This window comes from Leptonychotes weddellii, chromosome 11 (assembly GCF_054177405.1).
Source record: "Leptonychotes weddellii isolate Sample4059 chromosome 11, ASM5417740v2, whole genome shotgun sequence".
Classification (NCBI taxonomy): Eukaryota; Metazoa; Chordata; class Mammalia; order Carnivora; family Phocidae; genus Leptonychotes; species Leptonychotes weddellii.
The window spans coordinates 1,093,610-1,115,554 of NC_138379.1; the positions used below are offsets into that span (position 1 = coordinate 1,093,610).

The 21,945-nt window shown below is 49.1% G+C and overlaps 1 long non-coding RNA gene across 1 annotated transcript; it reads left to right on the forward strand.

Moving 5' to 3' along the window:
- The first annotated feature begins 26 nt into the window (after positions 1 to 26).
- On the forward strand, positions 27 to 15,940 carry LOC145716089 (uncharacterized). Its single transcript, XR_014138423.1, has 3 exons — positions 27 to 2,496; positions 3,685 to 3,814; positions 15,294 to 15,940. It is a non-coding gene; the product is annotated as an uncharacterized LOC145716089 (long non-coding RNA).
- The last annotated feature ends 6,005 nt before the right edge of the window (positions 15,941 to 21,945 follow it).

Here is a 21,945-nt window from a genome sequence, read left to right on the forward strand (position 1 = left end):
GGGCAAAGGACTGGTAGGAAAGGAGCCGGGGAGGGAGAGGCCGGGGACTGCAGGAGCAGCTGGTGCTCAGCACGGAGGCAGCAGTGCAAACCCACAAGGCTGCACCTGGCCGTGGGAGCCCCAGGGTTCCACCAGCATGGCCCCTTCCTTGCCAGGAGCCCCAGACAGGTGCCCGGCAACCTCCCTGTTTACCCCACTGCTCATCCCTAGGTTGGTTCTGCACAGAGATGGCCCAGAACGTCCTTAACCCAAGCAAGCAAAGGGCTCTGGTTCCTGCTGAGGCTGCAGGTTCGGGAAGCCGCGTGTCCTAGGACAGGGACCCTGGAGGGCTGGGGCCCGGCCTGGAGGGGCTGACCTCAGACCCCATCAACTGTACCACCCTCTCCTCGCTTCCCCCCGTCCATCCCCCCATGTCTGACCCCCTGCAGCCCTGGCCCAGTCTCCTGAGACCAGAGAAGTTTTGGAGACCTGAGGCCCGGAGGACGAGCCAGGGTGGACGTGCTTGAGGCCAGCTCGGTAGCGGAGTGTGGGAGTTTGTGCCCAAGGACCCTGATGGTCTAGGGGTCCCAAGGAAAGGGACCACTGCCACGCAGTTCTCCCAGGAGCCTTCGGCCATGTGGAATGGGGGCCCCTGAAGTCGTTCCCCATGACTTTGCTGGGCGAAGATGCAGGGTCTCATCTGCCGGAGGGACCGGACACTGGGAGTACACTCCGGCAAGCCCAGCTGCAGGGCTCACCACGATCCTGGAGCGCTCCGAGGCCCCTGGACGTCTCTCTACCCTGGCAGAATGGGATGTGGGCCTGAGGGCCAGGCAGGGGATTTGGGAGCACCACTGACCGGCCTGAGACCCAGGCCCACTCAGCGAGAGAGAAGGCCGGGGAAGCACGACACACCATACTTGCAGGGCACACCGTGGGATGGGGGACATGGAAGCTGGCACCCACGGGCCGGCCGGGCTCTAACCTGAGCTGGGCCAGGGCCTTGCGCCTAAGGGGACCCTGGTGGGATGTGCTAAGGTCCCACAAGTGTCCAGGCGAGTCCCAGGAAGAGCAGAGGATGCCAAAGGCCAGAGCACCGGCGGCCGAGCCTGCCTCTGACCCTGGCAGCAGGAGGGGCAGCACCGGCTACAGGCGCCCACAGCCTGTGAGGGAGGTAGGCCAACCACACAGGCCCCAGGGATGGTCACTGACTTTCCCTCACTTGGTGGGTCTGCTGCTGAGTTGTGGGGCCCACTCTCACCCCACTCTGGGGCCCCCATGTCCCGGCATGCCTGCGGCGAGCTTCAGGACCCTGTGGGCATCCCTGGGCACGGGAACAGGGCCCCGAGGGGCCCTATGGAGGGAAGGGATCCCTGAGACACACGCCGGCCCCGCTCACAAACACTTGGTGGTCCAGGGGAGCTCCTGGCCCCCCTGCCCGGGCCCAGCCCCCACGTGGATCCTTGTTCCCCTGGGGTCCTCTAACAGGATGGGCCCCACTCTCCCAAAACTCCCAGCCGCCCCCCTCCCCCGCCTGCCTGTCAGGACTGTGCACTGCGGCTGGAGAATCTCGCACACAGACCAGAGCACCGACATTAGGATCCTTACCCAGATTTGGCCACTGTCACCCAGAGGCCAGTCTGGTCCCAGCTACGCCCCTCGACTCACTGTCCAGACGATTTTCAGGCCCGTCCCAGACACACACCGTTCTGCTCACAGACCCTCCGCCCTCATTCATCGCGTCTGAACAACGCACCAGTAACCCTTCAATAACCCTTCCACGTCAGCACATTTTCCCGCGTGCCCCCCGAATGGGTTGGGGTGGCTTCTTCACGTCTAGACCCCCACAGAACTCACATGGGCACTGCTGCCCTGTCTTGGAGGCCCCCCCTTTTGATCAATAAGCCCCCCCCTATAATTCTTGCCATTAATTTGTGGAAGGAACAAGCTCATGGGTCTTATGGAGTTTCCAACATCCCAGACTTTATGGATGTTTTTCCACACTCTGTATTTCTCGTTAGACCTGATTGGTTTGAGGTCAAGTTTTCTGGCAAGACTGCTTCAGAAGGGGAAGGCCCTTGAGGGTTGGTGTGTCCCTTCCTGTGACACCAGGCAGGTGCGTCCCCTCCACTGTCGGTGGGCAGGGTGTGGCCAGCTAGAGCCACCTGCCATCAGGGTCCCCATCATGGTTTCTCATGGTTTTAGCAGCTCCTGGCGACACTTTCGGGACCCGGAGTCAGCAAACCAAATCCTGCTCTCCCAGAGCGGCTCCTGGCCTCTGACTTCCGAGAAGGCCTGCACCCTCTTCTAAAGGGCTCACCCGACTGGCTCAAGTCCAGCAGGAAGACCTCCCCTGATCAACTCAAAGGCAGCTGATTAGAGGCCTTGCCTACCTCTGCAGAATCCTTTTGCATTTGCCCTAGTCCGCCGGCGGGAAGCAAGTCACCAGCCTGGCGTGCACCCAGGGGCAGGTGTGGTGCATGCCTGTTTGACTCATGGTGTGTCCCACACCACAAGGTGTGTCCCAACTCGCTGTCCCTGTTCTCTTGACTCGTGCCCAGACTGCCTGTCTTTGACCAAAGGGAACCCTTCCCCGTTGACCAGTGTGCCGTCCTGACGTGACACAGTGGTCTGGACGGATTTGTGAGTCTTGTGAAAGTTGTATCCAGTTCTGGAACCAGCCATTTCTCTAAGGATCCTGGGTCCCTTTCACAGGGATGCTCGTGGGTACTCGGAGGCCCCACTTGGGGCAACAGGGTGCTCACTGCTGCTGGTTTGGCCACTGTTTCTAGGTCTTTTTGTGAATAGAACCGGGAAATTCGTGTTTTTTCCAATTTTTTTTATTGTGATAAAATAGCACATAACATAAAATGTACCATCTTCACCGTCTTTAAGCCCACAGCTCAGGGGCACTAAACACATTCACACTGTTGTGCAACTGTCCCCACCATCCGTCTCCAGAACTTTCCACCATCCCAAAGGGAAACTCTGTCTCCCTGAGATACCGACCCCATCCCTCCCCCGGTGCCCACCGTCCACTCTCTGTCCCCCTGAGTCACCGACCCCCACCCCTCCCCCAGCGCCCACCGTCCACTCTCTGTCCCCCTGAGTCGCCGACCCCTATCCCTCCCTCGGCGCCCACTGTCCACTCTCTGTCCCTGTGAATCTGGAGACTCCAGGGACCTAATGCGGGTGGAATCCTGCAGTGTGTTTTTGTGACTGGCTTAGGAAAAACATATTTTTAAAAATAAAATCCATCCTGGAATCACACTGTATTTCCAATTTGGGTGCAGGATTTCAAGATTTTTCTTCGCTCCGTAGACTGTGTATTTCAGTCTGTCTTAAACGTTGGAAGTCTTGTTTTCTAAGAGCACTTAACACAATTACACACACACAACCCACATGTGACAGATGTCCTCAAATGACTGTGTTTTAAAGTGGCCTGAAATAAACTTTCTGGGTGGTTAAGTCACCGACTGGATGGACAGCCCAGTTCACTCTTTCCCACTCTCTCTCACCTGGGGCTTGCTTTTGCCATTTCGACATCATTGTGTTTTATACCACATCATACATTTCTGTGATTTGAGGTCACAGTGGAACAGGGCAAGGCCACCCCCACCCCCAGCTCCTTGGGGCTGTTTCTTCTCTTGCCTGTAGGTACTCACAGCTGTCACTTGTTTAAAATGTTATTTATTTGCACCGCAGGCCCTTTGTTGAAGCGACGACTGCTGGTGCCCATCCTGGCCTGCCCCTGCTGCTCCCCCACCCCAGTCCGGGAGGCCGGCTGGCCACACGGTGTGGACGTCTCCCTCCTTCCTCCGCCACACAGGACTCGGTGAGTGGGTGCCCTGTGGTTTATCCAACCAGGCCCCACGTAGGGGCACGTGGGTCACTTCCAATTTTGCGCTTTAATAGAGCGTGTCGCCATGCATGGGCGTTCCTCCTCCAATACCTTTGAAGGCCACCTGTGACAGTGGACAGCGGGTAACTGCCATTCCTTTTGCCTCGCACCTACATGTGAGCCAAGCCTTCCAGAAGTCAAGCTCAGGCTTCCTCCTTCTCTTCCCCCTGGTCACAGGGGACCGCCCTACGGCCATAGGCATGAGCTGGGGGACAGCACTGTGCTGGGTGACAGGTGGTCCAGACTAGTCGGTCACGTAGCTTACACAAGCGCGCTGGTTCTCCTTGGGCTTGATCCTGCAACACCATTTCCAAGTTGCTGTGGGGCCCATGACTGACGGGTACAGCAGGACCCAGCCATCGAGCTCAAGCGGGCGCTTGTCTCTGGCAGGATCCTGCAGTGTGCGGCGGCTGCTTCTCAGAACGTAGATGATTCTCGGCTGTAGGTGCATCCACGTGCCATCTGGTCCCTTGGTTGTCACTTCAATGCCATAGGGCCTGTGGGACTGGACGTTTCAATTGGTGGGGATTCTCGCCCTGCAAGCTGGGCCTGCTGCAGGGCCTGCTGAGGCTGGCGGCCTTCTGTGTCGCCCAGCTCATGGGCCAGAGCAGAATTCCCAAGTGTGGAATATGTTTCCTCCAGAGCCCAACTGAGAGGAGAGGGCTCTGTTTACATTTACTCAGGTCAAAATGAAAATAGAGAATTTTACTTCTGATAGCTCTAGGGGCACCTGGTCACCAAGACTGACCCACCCACCCCAAGACCACACTTGTCTGTGATCGCGGTTTTCCCAGCACTGTGTAGATGCCATTTCTACATTCTGCTGGGAGGCAATTAAGAAAACGAGCAGAGACTTATAATTTATAGCAAAATGGAGAACACAAGGCTTAAATATCTCCCCACACAAAATAGCCATACATGGGAAACTGTGATCCTTTTAAACACTACAGCTGGGCTTTCCAAAAAACAAGAGCAGTCCCCAGAGGATTTAAAAAAAAAAAAGGAGGAACTCAGCCTCTGGAAATGGACAAGTAAATTATTTTGACCAACTCTGCTGCTGAGAACAACTAGAAAAACTGGTGGTGGGGAGGCGGGATGCCCCCAAAGAGATTTTCAAGACACTGGAGGGCTTATCACGGTTATTTAACTGTCCAAGCTAGAGCAAAGGAGGGAAGGAGCCCAGGAGGTGAGGTCAGACTCTGGGACCACTTTTTCCCTTTGGGAGATTGCGCATTCCTACAATTTCCATAGCTGAAAGTTTGAGAAGTTGAGGACAACTGTGAGTTGTCTCTCATGGCAGGAGGGACAAAGAGCATCTCAGAGGCCCTGGTGAGAACCACAGACTTTTGTTGGGACCCTGAAATGCCACCACAAGGAGGAAGGATGAGCTGAAGCAGACCCGCCCTTTCAAGAACTGAAATCTCACTTGGAGTCAACTCAATTCTCGCTTAAACTAAAATGATCCTCTTTAGTATGGTCACCCAACAATTGTAGAAGAAAATGCTCTCTGGAGGTTATACTATCCCACGGAGCTTCTAATTCTCTCTTGAATTTTTTAAGCAGCAGGCCTGGAACTCTACCAGAAGTGAGAACACATGGAAAAACATGGGAACCACCTGCAAACAGAGGAAAAATAAACAATAGGAACAGACCCACGAGAGATTCAGATGCTGGAAATGTCTCTAATATTACTAATAATTCTCAGGTTGTGACGTTCAAGAACTTAAGGAACCAGGTGGAGAAATTCAGCAGAAAACTAGAAATTATGAAAAAGGATCTAATGGGATTTGTAGAAATAGAAAGCACAGACCCCTCAGTGGTGGTGTGATGGACCTAACAGCAAATTAGATGCAGCTTAAATGAGAATTCTTAAAGGGGAAGAAAGACAAAATGATTTTTAAAAAATACAGAAAGGAACAGAAGAGCTGTATGGGACATAATGGAAATATCTAACGTGTAATCAGACTTTAGAAGGAGAAAGTGGATGGAATCCAAACAATATGTCAAAGAGGTAATGGCCAAGACTTTGCAAAACTGACCTAAGCACCAAGTCACAGACTGAAGAAACCCTATAAACTCCGAAAGAAAGAAAGAAAGAAAGAAAGAAAGAAAGAAAGAAAGAAAGAAAGAAAGAAAAAAAAAATCTGGCAGCTAGATATATTATAGTTACCAATGACAGAGAAAATCTTAACGAGGGCAGAGTAAAAAAGACAAATTACTTGAATGGAAGCAACAAGTAAACTGTCAGCCACCTTCTCCCCAGAAATACTAACAAACCCCACAAAAAATGAAGTGATCTCATCAAAGACTGAAAACAAAATCTACTGACTTAATTCTATACTCATTGAAAATATCTTTTAAAAATAAAGCAGAAACTCAACGGCAAGAAAACACGTGACATGATTTAAAAATGGGCAAAGGACCTGAATAAACATTTCTCAAAAGGAAACATAAAGATGGTCAACAGATAATGCAAATATCCTGGACGTCATTCATCACCAGGGAAATACACATCAAAGCCACACTGAAATATCACTTTGCACCTGTCAGAAAGGCTAGAACACAAAAGACAATAAACAACAAGTGTTGGCAGGGATGTGGAGAAAGAGGAACTCTCGTGCACTGTCGGTGGGAATGCAAACTGGTGCAGCCACTCTGGAAAACAGTATGGAGGCGCCTCAAAAAATGTAAAAATAGAATGTGATCCCCAATTCTGCTTGAGTATTTTCCCAAAGGAAACAAAGAACAGTATTTCAGAGAGCTCTGCACTCCCATGTTCATTACAGCATTATTCACAACAGCCAAGATATGGAGACAACCTACCTGTCCCTTGGCAGATGAATGGATAAAGAACATGTGGTACATAGATACAGTGGAATATTATTTAGCTTTAAAAAGGAAGGCAGTCCTTCCATTTGTGACAAGATGGATGAACCTGGAGGACGTTATGCTCAGTGCAATGAGCCGGACCCAGAACAACAAATACTATCTGATCTCACTTAGATGTGGAATCTAACAAAACCAGTGTCATACAAACAGAGTTGAATCCTCTAGTGTCAGCTATAATGGGCAAGTACACACTAAAAATGGCCAGATATGCAAGAAATTTAAAACATATGACCCCTGGTCAATAAAAATAGCAGCTAATTGAAATAGACTCCCAAATGACCCAGATTTGGGATTTAGCATACTTTAAGCAACTATTACACATATGTTCAAGACTTGAAGTACAGTCTTAATATGTGAACATACAGGAAAATGTTCAAGAGGAATTAAGACTGAAAAGAACCAAATGGAAATTCTAGAACTCAAAAGTACAGTGGCCTGAAATGAAAAAGTTACTGAATGGCCTCCCTGGCAGTTATATGATGACAGGAGACAGGTCCGGGTAGCCAAAGACAGACCAGTAACAATGATCTAGAGAGAGGGACCGAGTGACCTTTCAGAACACATCAAATAGTCTAGCATAAGTGTAACTGGAATCCCCAAGAGCAAGTAGGGTGAGAAAGTCACAGAAAAAAATATTTAAAGAAAAATGGATGAAAATTTCACCAATTTGATGAAAAGCATTGACTGTGAAGTTCAAGGTCAGTGAATGTGAGTCAGGATACATACCAAAAAAATCATATCTAATGATAAATTACGTACTGGGGCCAACAGTGTAGATTACGTCTGACTACTCATCTGGAACAACAGAGGCCAGAAGACAACGGAACGACATCTCTGAAGTGCATGGGCACGCTCACACCTGTCAGCCAGAGTTCTGTATCTGGTGAAAGAAGCCTTCAAAAATGGGAGTGAAAGAAGAACTTTCGGATAAAAGATGGGAGGGCTTATTGCCAGCAGACCTGCACGAGGAGAAATACCAGATGATCCTCAAGGATAAAGGAAAATGATATCAGGGAGAATCTCAGCTATCCACCTGACGAAGGCCAGGTGTTGCTTAGGGATGGGTTGGGAGGGAGAAATAGACACTAAAAGGGTGTGAAGACATTTTGGGAACTAATGGGTAGGTTTAGCATGGTGACTGTGTGCTAATGTATGTCAAGAGTTAGCAAACCATATACTTTAAATGTCTGCAGTTTATTGTACAGTAATAAAGCTCTCTTTAAAAAGTTCCGGAAGTTTAACAATGGTGAGCTCAGGATATTTTGTAAAAGTGTTTTCTGGATCTGAAAATGTGCAGGACTCGACTGGTGAAAATCAATAGTAAATAATTAATTACAAGGTACAACCAGATTGGAAAGTGGTCTTGCAGTTTTCCATAAAGTTACACATACACCTCTCCTATGGCCCATGTATTTTAGAAACTTACAAAAGAAATGTGTAAACACGTATCTTCAAAAAGCCTTCTACGAGGATATTCAGGGCTGCTTAGTCGTGGTGGCCCGAAGTTGGAAACAACTCAGATGTCCATCAGCTGTTGACAGAACAAACAAATCTGCCATCTCGATTCCAGTAATGACAATAGATCAACAACTGAAACACCCAACACCAGTGAATCCTGCAGACATGATTTTGAGTGGAGGAAGCTAGATGAAAATTAATACCTGTGAAATTCGAGAGCAAGCAAAACTTATTTACTGTTGACAGAACTCAGATCAGTGGTGGCCTGGGTCAGACAAGTGGGAATGTGGGGGCAGGCGGCACAGTGTGGATTAACTCCAAAGAGATGTGAGTGGGTTTCATGGAGGGATGGAGCTGTTTTATACCCTAATACAATCAGAGTTCAATTAGCGCCCATGTGTTAAACCGGACGGTGCTATACACTTAAAGTCTGTGCATGTGATTGGATTTAACTTTATCCTCAGTAAAGTGGATGAAGTGCAACCCCACGAACAGTGAAAAGATAATGTATGGAGCTGAATATTCAGAATGAAAGGGCTCCTGGAACTCAGTGAGGAAAGAGCAGGTAATTCTACTGAAAATCAGCAAGTGACCGAAACCAGCTCATCACAAAATAGCATTTCCAGATTTCCTATAATTATGTGAAAAGGTGCTTATTGGCAGTTGGGGAAATGCAAATTGCAAGTATAATAAACAATATGACACACTCCCCAGGTGGGTGGGAATCTAAAACTGAAAACGCCACGCTCTGGGAGGGATGTGGTGCTTCGGAGGCTCGCACGCTGCTGGCGCATGTCCATCTGTGCAACTGCTCTGGAATAATGGTGACATTGTTGAAACCGCCATTTGAGGACTTCAAAACTTGTCAAATGCTGATGAGTTCATATACACATGTGCCTATGTGCATATGTACACGCATATACACACATGTGCGCGAACACACACATTGCACATACACGTACACACATTGCACATACACGTACACACATACAAACGGATGCACATGCATGTGATCCACATACAACACATGCATACATGTGCGTGCGCAGACACACGTGTCCATGCGTGCACACCCCGAGCATGCACACGTGCATGTATGTGTGCACATATACGAAGAGGCGCACATACACGCGCACATGTGTCCACACGTGCACATGCACTCCCACATGCATGCACACACATGCCTCTGCGTGTGTGCGCACATGCTATAGGCATACGGGTGCACAAGGGATACGCAACCACATAGATGCACACACAGTTCACACGCACGCATGTGTGTACACATATATGTGCTCACACACGCATACACACACCACATATCCGGGACACATGCGTGCTTATTCGCATCCTCCATAACGTTGTATGCCTCCGTAACTCACTCGCCTTCACTGCCCTGTAGTACGCATTGTATAAATACCACATTTATTTATTCACTCCACTATTGATGGGTATTGGGTGATTACCAAGATCTTGGCAAATACAGTGCAGGGATGATATCGGAATCAACACCCACCAATGGTGAGTGGTTACTAGGTAAGCCAGGAGAGGTTACGGTTGCATGTGATGCGGAAGACATTTCCGGAGTGCCAGCCACACTCTGTGACTCGGCCTGAGTGAGGGCCGCATGGCTGTCTCCTCTATAATACTTTCTTAAACTGTATATGTGAGCATTATGCATGCTTCTTCATGTTCCATCATACTGAACGGATGAGTGCCCAATCGAACGAAGGCACATCTATTGTTTACACCCTCAATATTCTAAAGATGCCCAATATTCCCAAAAGGACCTCGAGATTAAATGCAGTTTGGATCAAAATTCTCACCAGTGTTTGGTGGGAACTGATAAACTAACTCTAATATCTGTGAAGCAATGCAAAGGGCCAGGAGGAGCAAGACCCTCTGGGAGAACAGGAAGTCGGGAGAAGGTCCCCAAGCAGACTGTATGAGTGTACAGAACTGTCACAGCTGAGATAGTAGGGTATATGTATGCTCGGCGAGGGATGACTGATAGGAACGGGGTGTAATGGAGCTCCAGAGGCCAGGCCGTATGTGTTTGAACAAGGGACATAGGGCAACGCTGGCCCTGGCCAGTCACTCTAGAACGTGGTGCTGGGACAAGAGGATATCCACGTGCATGGAAAGAAATATACAACCCCTTCTGCGGATCAATGTCCCAAACATTTAAAAGAGACTATAGGAGGGTATTTTCACGACCTAAGGCAGGAAAAGATTTCTTAAACCAAATTTGAAAGGAAACTAGATTGGTGTATTTTACTACATTTTTAAATCTAGCTAACTCCCTAAGTTCCATTCATCGAAAGGCACCGTAAAAAAGGGTTCAAGGAAAAGCCACAAATTGGACAATGGGTTTGGAACACATTTAAAAGCAAAGACGTGGTGTACAGTCAACTCCCAACAAATCAGTAAGAAAACAGAACAGATAACACAATAGAGAATGGGCAAACTATTTAAACAACCACTCCACAAGCATGGAAATTCAAATGGCCAGTAAATGCATAAAAAAGATATTCCCCCCATGTGTAATCAGGGAATGCAGATTAAACCTGCACTCATCAGTAGACATTTCTGCGAAGAAGACACCCTCGTGGCCAACAAGCAAGTGCAAAGATGCTCAGCATCATCAGCCATCGGGAACGTGCAAATCAGAGCCTAGTGAGGAACACATCGCACCTGTGAGGAGGACAGGTTGACGAGGGTGTGGAGCACGGCTGCTGGGCAGCAAAGCGGTTCCGGCCTCTGTAGGAAACAGTCTTCGCCCCGGGGCGTGATGCACCCGAGACGCATCCATGCGGCAGCCGGGTCGGTGTTGCCAGCCTATTCTTCGGTTACGTGGACGTGTCTCCGTGCATTTATCTGTCCCCACGTCGCAGTTCACTGGGATTGTTTACAGCATTTCGTGATTATGAGGAATGCTGCTTTCGGCCTCAGCGACAGGGCTCTCTGGGCTCTCCACTTCCTCTTCCACCCCGTGGCCGCAGCAGAGGGGGCCCCTCTCGGCCACCCCGCTCATGCCTCCCCAGCAAACGGGGCTGGAGGGAACGGACCCTCAAAGTGCATCCGTCTCTCCATTTATCTTGGTTTTTATTTTCTTCAAATCTCGCCCTCCCCCTCCCCGGCTGACACAGGCTCATAAAGGCCGGGGGTTTGCGTCCCAGCTGAGCACCCCCCATCTAGGACACCCCGAGACGGTAAAAGGGGCTGCTAGCAAGCCCACCCACCCGGGAGGGAGACCTTATGCCCGCTGTTCTGGACAGTCCGCCTTCTGCCCCTCGGGGGCATTAAGGACCTTCTTAGGCCGCTTGCTCTGCGGCCTTCCTTGGGAAGAACGCGAGAGCCGCGTGGGCCGCCAGAGCCCCTCATCCCATGGCCCTAAACTGTGCTTCCTTCTTCTCCTCCCTTACTTTAGCTGGGATTTTGTGTCCGTGTGTTAATTTTTCTCTATTATTCTTCTGCCTTTTACTTTATCGGCATCTGCTCTCAGTTTTAGTTTTCCAACTAAAGTTAGGTGGAAATGTATTTTAAATCTTTGTTCTTTGCTAAAATAGTCCCTCTAAACTATTCATTTCCTTCTAAGCAATAACTGCATCCCACAATGGCGTGTTTTTACTTTCATTTTTATTTAACTCCAATGCTTTCTAATTTCCCTTATAATTTTTTTTATCAAATATCAAATATTTGGAGGCTTCTTAAAGTATTTTTAATTTTTTTTCCTAATTTCCATTTGGGCCCAAATAAAATATTCTGTAACACTTACATCTTCTGAAGGTTTTGAAACTGATTTGCACTGTCTTTAGTTTTGGTATCAGGACAAAGTTGGCTTCACAGAATGAGTTTCAATTTTCTGGAACACTTTGTGTTAACATTGGTGCTAATTCTTCCAGGGCCTGGAGATTTCTTTCTCGGGGGGGTTTAAATTGCACGTTCAATTTCTTCAGTAGTTTTAGGGACATTCAGATGATGTATTTTGTCTCAGTCGAATATGAGTAGTCTGTGGGTTTTTAGAAATTGGTCCATTTCTGCTCATCTGTCATATCTGCGAGTTCAAATCCGCCCTCGATTTCTAGCATTGCCTTTAGGGAGCAGACCATTTACTTTCTACCCACACATTTGGAACTTGCAAAGTCTTCGTCTCACACCTCGCTCTGTCCTGGGACTTAATCTTGGGGCACAGTCTGTGCTCTGAGGCCAGGGCCCTTCTGGGGTTTTGATGGATGCCCTAGGTGTGTACCAGAGTCTCTACTTTGCTGGGATTCAGACTTTAACTCTGGTGCTGCTTTGGTGAGCATCTTCTGAAAGCTCCGAGCTCTTTCAGGCTCCTGCTGTTGTTCTCAGCCAGGCTCCTGGATTTCCTCCTGCACACACTTGGTTTAGGGGTCAGGAGCCCCGGATCTGGAGTAAGTTAATGCAGATTGTTCCCCTCTCTATGGCCCTTCCCTACCTGGGATTTCCTCCCTCACCCCAAACTCTGCCCTCTGACCCTTGAGCCCACCAAGATGGAGCCTGCTGCTCGCACTGAGGCCACCCTGCTGCCCGGGCTGGAGACCCTCAGGATCACAGCCCCCAGGGTTTGCCCTTACATTGAATCCCATCAGGCTTCTGCCTGCTTGTAGCTCTGCCAAGTTCCTCTAGGAAGTCAAAAAGATGTATATTTTGTCTACGGAGAGCTAGTCTGATACAAGCTACTTGCAGTTTCTGGAACCCAGGCTGCTTGGAGGATTCAACAACACAGTTGACAAGCGCGGTCTAACAGACCGATGTAGTTCCCTGTATCCGACAGTTAGAGAATCAGCATTCTCCACAGGCACACATTTGTGACACCTGATGACAGGTGAGCCCACAGAGTCCATCTCGCATATGTCAGTGAATTTGCATCACATTGACCCCAGTCTCTGATCGTATTACAAGGAAGTTAGAAAAATAAAGCAACAAGAGCATATAAGATGCATTTTTGAGCCTGAAAAAAATAGACATTCTAAAATAGCTGGAGAGCAAAGAATAACTCATAATGGAAATTAGATAGAGCTTGGCACAAAGCAATTATGAAAACAAGAAACGCCGTGAAGCAGAGCCTCAGTAACGCAGCCGGCGCTGTGCTCGGAAAACCAGGATCTCTCCATTGGAAAGGACACCGGGCTGAGATCAGAGGGGTGGCCACAGCGCATATGAAGGAGAAGACAGTGAATAACCACCTTCCCAGAATTTAAGAGAAACACATTTTTAAAAATGCAGTAGGAATTAATGACATTGAAAACAAAGACGTATCAGAAGCGCTCACAAGACCCGAGAAAGAGAGAGAGAAATGGAGGGAGAGAGATGGAGAAAAAGACATAGAGAGAGAAATGGAGAGAGAGATGGAGAGAGAGAGAGAGATGGAGAGAGAGATGAAGAGAGATGGGAGAGGATAAACCTACAATATCAACAGTGAAAAGGAGACAAATACAGGTGCATCCAAAATTTTTCAAAATACGCTGTCAACAACTGCATACAAAGCAATTTGAAGTTGTATTTGGGATGAACAACTTCCCAGAAAAAGAACATTAGGCCAGTCCAAGAACAATAAAACCCGAGTGTACCTGCAGCTCGGAAGACATGAAATCAGAGGTAGAACACACCAGAAAGAGGAAAGAAAATCAAGGAACAGGTCCCCACCTCACACTCTCTCTGTCTCTGTCTCTCTCCAGTTACTAAATACAAGGTAATTCTTGACAACACTGTTCTTACATATAAATTTTAGAACCAGGTTGTCTAGTCTAATGGGAAACTGTCCTGAAACTGAACAGAATTAGGCAGGTTACAGATGAGTCTGCAGAGAGTTAAGCCCTCGGGGAGCAGAGGTCTATCCCTCCACTAATTTAGTTTCCTTTCAATCCTTCGACACAGTGTTTATAATTATTTCCACAAATGTCATAAACATGTTTGTCAGGTACCTTTTTTTTTTACTATTGTAAATGATGTGTGTAATTTTTAAGTATATGTTCTGATGCTCCTAGTTTGTACAAAGGCATTTCATTTTTGTGGTTGTTGTATATTGATCTTTTATCCAGGAGTCTTGCTAAATTCCCTTATTAATTTTTTTTCCTGTAGATTCTCTGAGTTTTAGTAGTGACATCATCTGAAATTGATAAGAATTTTCTTCCATCCTCTCACATCCTTATCCTTTTCCTCCCTTCCTTAGATTGATTTGGTTAGTCTATAGGCTGTCCAGGCTTTCTGCTAATGCTAAAGAACAAACCATGACCGTGGGCATTCTTGTTATATCTTTGATTTGAAAAAGACACTTTTAGTATTTCATCATATAGTATTTGCCGTAGCTAATTGTTATCAAGCTAAAGAAATTCCCTTTGGTTTCTAATTGGCTATGATATTCGTTTAAAAAAATGATGATCAGATGTTGAATTTTATAAGGAAAATTTCCACAGCCTATAAGATGATCACATGGTTTTCCTTCTCTTTCTGTTAACGGATTTTCTTGAAACATGTTTAGAATTCAATTTATTGTTTTTGACTAAGTAATATGTTCACATGGCTCTAAACTCAGAGGGGTGTACAGTCAAAACTCTTGATGGACAGCTTCCCCTCTCTACCTCCCCATACCCCCTTCCTCCCAGAAGACTCCTGTGTCCCCAGATGCATTTGTGTCCATCCTGAGATATCCTGCACAGTAAAGGAACATTAAAAAATATGATTGGGATTCCTCTTTTCTATGCATACCGTACCAATTATTCTGTGCCGTATTTTTTGGTTTTGCTTAACAAATGTCTCAGAGATCATTCCGAGTGTATATAAGGATGCTTCTTATTCTTTTTTTTTTTTTTAAGATTTTATTTATTTATTTGAGACAGAGAGAATGAGAGAGACAGAGAGCACATGAGAGGGGGGAGGGTTGGGAGGGTCAGAGGGAGAAGCAGACTCCCTGCCAAGCAGGGAGCCCGTTGCGGGACTCGATCCCGGGACTCCAGGATCATGACCTGAGCCGAAGGCAGTCGCTTAACCAACTGAGCCACCCAGGCGCCCAGGATGCTTCTTATTCTTATTTCCACTATAGCCACGTGTGCCGCACGGCATGGGTGTTCCATACATACTTGACCAGCCCTCCAGGGATGGACATCCAGGTCTGGTGGACCCCGCTAGCACGCACGTGTGCAAGGATGTCTGCGTGAGAAATCCCGGAATGCGACCTGCTGTGTCAAAGGTTATGTATGCCTCAAATTCACTGCATTTTATCAAATTGTCTTTGCAGAAGTTGTTTTGATTTATATTCCCTCCAGCAAAGCACCCGGGACTTTTTGCCCCATTCTCTTGTTTTATAGACCTGTGTGCACGTTAAAGCCTTTGTTTGTTTGGCTTTGCTCTCATCTGATAAGAGACTGATGGTATCTCTGTGTTCTCATCCACATTTCTTTTATTGTCTTCATATATTTAGGCCAACTGTATTTCCTTTCCTCTGAATTTTTGCTTATCTTGGTTGTCAACGTTTCCATTGGATTCTTTTTAAGAAAATTATTTATAGGCGCTCCTTGTATATTAGGGAAACGAAACTTCTGTGATCGTAACTCATTCCGAGTTTGTCAGTGCCCTTTTGACTTTGCCCATTTAGGTTTTTACTTAATGAAACACTCAACAATTTTTTAACCTCCTTAAACATAAAAGAACAAATGTATGTAACCAAATTCATGAGTCTTTCAGGGTTTTGGCTTCTGGGTTTACTGTCACACTTAGAAAGGCTGTCCCCCGCCTCTGAGACACTAAAGCCACAAAACATAAAAACAGTAATGAGGACGATGATGGCCAACTCATATCCAGTGACTCATCTGGGCCCAGCCTTTTATTCTGGGAGGTAACCCTACCTTTATTCCATTGTGCAGATGAGGAACGGGAGGCATGGAGGCTCGTGACCTTCACAGGGTCACAGAGGTCACACCTGGCCCAGCCAGGATTGGGACCCTGACCCTCAACCTCCAGAGACTCTTCTCATCCACTCCACTCTGCTGCCATCATTGTCTGCGCTGCTCCTTGTAGAGCTCCACCTTCGCTGGGGTTTTTTTTAAAGATTTTATTTATTTATTTGACAGAGAGAGAGAGAGACAGCGAGAGAGGGAACACAAGCAAGGGGAGTGGGAGAGGGAGAAGCAGGCTTCCCGCCGAGCAGAGAGCCCGACGCGGGGCTCGATCCCAGGACGCTGGGATCGTGACCTGAGCCGAAGGCAGACGCTTAACGACTGAGCCCCCCAGGCGCCCCCCACTCTTTACTGTTCAACCATCGATCTATCTGGGATGGGTTTTTGTGGAGATGAGGCACACACCTTCTCCTGGCTGTGAAATAATGGTTCCGTTGCCACTTTCTTCAACACTCCATCTTCCCCCAGTTTGAAATGCCTCATGACCTCAGCCTCCACCCTGTCTCTCCTTTGGGTGTGCTCCATCCCCAGGGAGATTAGTGATTCCCGTGCCTTAAATTCCATGTATCCACAGACCTCTAGCCTGAACTCCTGAATCCAACTCTCAGCTTCACGGCGTGGGTGCCCCACCCTCAAGCCCTGCATGCTCCCATCCCCAGCCTCCTCCTTCCTCTGATGTGCCCAGCTCTGCAAAGAGAAGCCCTGCTCCCTTGGGGGCTCGGGCCATACACCTTAACCCCTCCTTGCTTCATATCCCACTCTGCATCCATCAGCAAAACTTGTTCTCACTCAAAACACACAAAATATAAAGAAACGGGTATCAGGAACTGTGTATTATTTCCCTCCAGATCTCTAAGCGGGGTCTGGTAGAAACTCCCATCAGCAGCTCATGGCGGGCCATGCTGATGTCCTTGCTCCCTTTTGTCTATAAGTCTAGTGTCCATATTGAATTGTCTGTAAGTCTAGTGTCCATATTGACCTGTGACCAGGTCAGTTTTGCTTATAGCTCCCAGTGCCACCTGGATTGAGAGCAGGGCCCTTGAAGCCTGCCCTGGTTCTAGAGATTTCAAACTAATTCAGATCTAGTGCCCAAAGGCAGAGATGTGACCCCCCCACACACTCACCTTCCTGTAGGCTCAAGGGTGTCCTGGGTCCATGTTGGGGGGTGGAGGTACACCAGGAGGTGAACTTGGGGCCCAGGAATGCAGCACCTGCATCAGGGGCTGCCTACTGGCAGGTTAAAACCTCTCTGAGCACAAAGGGAATGCCTGGATCCTGAAAGCTCTCTCCAGGCAGGTGGCTGGTGCAACTCTTGTTCTCACATGTTGGTTTCCTCTCTCAAGGACCCCTGCCCTGCAATTGCCAGGCATCCAATGCCTGAGAAACAATTTTTCCCCATATTTTTAGAAACTTGCTTGGTTTCAGGATGGAGGGTGAACCTGATCCCTGCTGCTTCATCTCGGCAGGAATGGTCTCCCCGATGTGTATCAGAAACACACTATCATCTGCCGGAACAATCTTCCTTCTACTTTATCTACAAAAGCTCATGTCTGTGTGTTCTTCTGCTACAAGTCTCAATTAGATCGCAACACAGAACCAAGCAAAAACTGGCTTCACTGCTCCAGAAATAGTTGCGGCCTCCATGTCAAAACCTTCTAAGGAAATAAAAACGAGAACAGAAACAGAGCTGTCTCCCACCGGGGAAACAAAAATTATTGGCGCTGTAAGGAGAAATAGACAAATCCAATTATTTTTTTTTAAGATTTTATTCATTTATTTGAAAGAGAGAGAGAGCGCGCGTGAGTGCGCACAAGCAGGGGGCAGGGGCAGAGGGAGAGGGAGAAGCGGACTCCCCGATGAGCCGGAGCCTGACTCGGGGCTTAATCCCAGGATCCCAGCATCAAGGCCTGAACCAAAGGCAGATGCTTAACCGACTGAGCCACCCAGGCGCCCCCAAATCCACAATTACATGAGGAGATTTCAGCAACTCTCTGTCAATAATTGAGAGAAGTAAGTAGAAAGTCAGGAAGGCAGTGAAGAGTTGATTACCACTGCCAATCCAACCAACATAACTGACATTTATAAAACACCCCACCCTGAAAACAGCAGAATTCACATTCTTTTCAAGTACACATGAAGCATTTACCAAGGTAAACCATATTTTGGGCCATAAAACTATTCTTAGTAAATTTAAAAGGATTCAAGTCATACAGAGTGAGGCCACAATAAAACTGAATTTGAACGTCAAAGAGAACAGTATGTGGAAAATCCCTGTGTGGCGGGCAGAATTCTAAGATGGACTCATGACCTGTGCCCTCCGGTGTTACTCTTTTATGTTAACGAACAAAGGTTACTATTCAGTTGGCTTTAAGATAGGGAGATTTTCAGGGTGGGGCCCAACGCCATCAGAGAGTTCCAAGGCAGAGATCTGAAGCAGGAGAGAGAAGAGGTTGGTCATTACGGGAGCGGAGGAGCGAGGACCTGAGAGGGGCCTCAGGGCGCTGAGAATAGTGTCAAGTGTGCAGGGCCAGCCGGGGGGCACGGCCCGAGTTCAGCCAGCGACAGGCATGAGCAGAGAGGACCCTGGGCTCCAGATGGGGGCCAGGCCACCAGCACCCCGGCTTCAGCGCTGCCTAGCCGGATCCTGGCCCCTGGGACCAGCGGAGAGAAGGGGGTGTTGCTGGAAGCTACCACATATGTAACTGGCCATGCAGCAAATGGTAAACGAAAACAATATGGAAATTAAGTAATGTGCCTCAGAGAACTCAAGAGGAAAATTAGAGAGCGTTTCAAGCAGATCGAAAATGGAAACACAGCATAGAAATACATAAAATCACCTTTAACATGGATGGACCTAGAGGGTGTAGTGCTGAGGGAAATAAGTCAGAAAGGGAAATACCGTATGATTTCACTCATGTGCGGAATCTAAGAAACAAAACAAACGAGCAAAGAAACGAGACAAGGGAGGGGAGGAGGGATAGGGGACGGGGGAGGCGGGGGATGGCGGACAGCAGAGGGGACAGGATATGGGGAGGTAGGAGGGCAGGGGACAGGAGAGGGGTCGGCGGAGGGGGGCCGGGGGGACAGGGGATGGGAATGAGGGTGTGCACTCGTCCTGACGAGCGCTGAGAAGTGATGCATAGAACTGGCGAATCACTATACTGGAATTTACAAAAATAAATTAATTTAAAAAATTCATTGGATTTGGGGGCGCCTGGGTGGCTCAGTCGTTAAGCGTCTGCCTTCGGCTCAGGTCATGATCTCAGGGTCCTGGGATCGAGTCCCGCATCCGGCTCCCTGCTTGGCGGGAAGCCTGCTTCTCCCTCTCCCACTCCCCCTGCTTGTGTTCCCTCTCTTGCTGTGTCTCTCTCTCTGTCAAATAAATAGATAAAATCTTTAAAAAAAAAATGCAAGGATGTAAGGTGGCTAAAATCACGTTGCAGAAGAACACTGGGGACTCAGGGAGCTGACGTGGAACCTCGTGTCCGAGCTCCATTAAAGCCCAGACCGTGAGCGTCGGAACAGCGTCCAGACTGGACCCACACATGTTGGTCGACTGGTTTTCGGCCAAGTTGCCAAAGCAAATCCATGGAGAAAGGATTACTTTTTAAACAGAAGGTGTTGGAACAACTGGGTAGCCGTAGAAAGCAACATAACCCTTACCTGGCATTGTAGACAAGAGTTCATTCAGAAGGGAGGCGAGACCTAATGTCAGAGATCCCACTATAAAGCTTCTGGAAGAAAGCACAGATGAAAATCATACTGGCCTTGAGTCCGGCAAAGATTTATTAAATTCGGCACTCCAAAAAACAGTATAAAAAAATCAGTAAATTTGACGTCATCAAAAAAAATTTTTTTTTTTAAACTTCTCTTTGAAAGACGCTGTCAAAAGAACGCAAACACGTACCACCAGCTGGGGGAAAATATTTGCAAAACATCGAGTTTTTGCAAAAAAGTGAAGGCTGTAGAGCTAGAATATGTAAAAAACTTTCCCCACCTGATGATAAGACAAACAGGACCCAACAAAGAAATGGGAGAAAGCTTTAAGGCACACTCCACGGAGATTCACAAGTGGCCAATGAGCACGGGAAAAGGTGCTCAAATTCATAAATCATTCGGGAAACGCAGAAGAAATGCACATCGAGAGGCCACGAGACTCCTATTGGCACAGCTAACCCTGGAACCAGGGCCCCGAGGAGGGCGTGGAGCAGCTGGGGTCCCCACACACCCTGGTGTGAGTGGAGAGCAGACACCATCTGGACGTGTCTCCACAAACTCCCCGCCTCTCCCACACGACCCCGCGCTCCCGGATGTCCACCCAGGAGAGTCAAAACCGGATGCCCACGCGAAGCCTGGCACGAGGAACACCCGCGGCTGGAAGCCGCCCACCCGTGCATCTGCGCTGAAATGGACGCATGAGAGTTCTGGGACACTGGTCGTCAGTGGAAAGTAACGTGACAGCGATTGAGGTGGGCAGAACAGTGTCCCCGAAGACGGGCATGCCCCCACCCTAGGAACTGCGTCCAGGTTCTGCTACCCCACGAAGGGGAAACGAGGTTGCACATGGAATTTCGGTTGCTAGGCAGCTGACCCTGAAGCCGGAGATTACCCTGGATTATCCCGGTGAGCCCTGTGGTCACAGGGTGTTCAGGGCGGGAGCGGGACATGTGACTTCGCAGAAGGCGGGAGGGAGGCCCCGGCACCAGGACTGGCTGCCGTGGCTGGCTCTGAAGACGAACGTGGGCCATGAGCCATGGAATGGGGGGCCTCGGGCAGCCAGAAGGGACAAGGAGCCGGGGTGTCCCTAGAGCCTCCCGAAGGAGCACGGCCCAGTGACCGCCAGAGTTTGGCCCAGTGAGACCCGTCCAGGTTTCTGACCCCCGGGATTGTGGAGTGATGTGTTTGTGTTGTTCTGAGGCCCTGAGTGCGTGGTCACGTGTCGCGGACGCCACAGCAAGCGGCCGCTGATAAAGGCAGGGACAAGGGGACCTCGGGTGCGCAGCACGTGACCTCTCCCGAGCAGATGCCGTGAACGTGGTGTCCGGAGGCTCAAAGGAAATGTGCTGTCGATTTGGACTGGAGGGCAGGGCCTCAGGACTGGAGGACAGGGGGCACGGACAGCAAGCTAGCCCTGGGGTTGGCGCCCGCGGGCCACTTGGGGAAGGGTCTACGGGGTGCCCAAGGGGGCGGCCGCGCTCAGCGGGGGTGAAGTGCCGGGCTGTGGGGCCCTGGGGAGACCACACGGACCTGGTCCTGCTTCCAGGTGCACTGGGGACCATCAGCAAGTTTTCAGGGGAGAGGAATGGTCTCTGACAAGCCCCCAAGGCCTTGCTGTAGTGAGCACAGGAGTCTGGGGGCTCTGGAGTGCAGAGAACAGAGGACTGGCAGCCCGGGTGCGCCGGCAGAGGGGTCGGAAGGTGGGGATCCCGGGCGTGACCAGAGAAGGCTAGGGCTCTGCACTGCGTAGTGGGAAATACGGAGGTGCAAGTACGCATAGGAAGAACCCACTGAGAAAGCTGCGCGTGTAAGTGGGGGGCAGAGGATGCTGCCTGTGACGGCGGAATTGTGTCCCCCACATTCATATGTTGGAGTTCTGGCCCCCAGTACTTCAGAATGTGACCACACGCGGAGGTCGTGTCTTTACAGTGTTTAAGATGACACAGAATCCCCGGGGTGGGCCTGACCCAGCGAGACCGGGGTCCCGACGAGAAGAGGGGATCGGGGCACAGAACTGCACGGAGGGACGACCCCGTGAGGACCCAGGGAGAGCACGGCTGTCCACACACGAGGAGAGAGCCT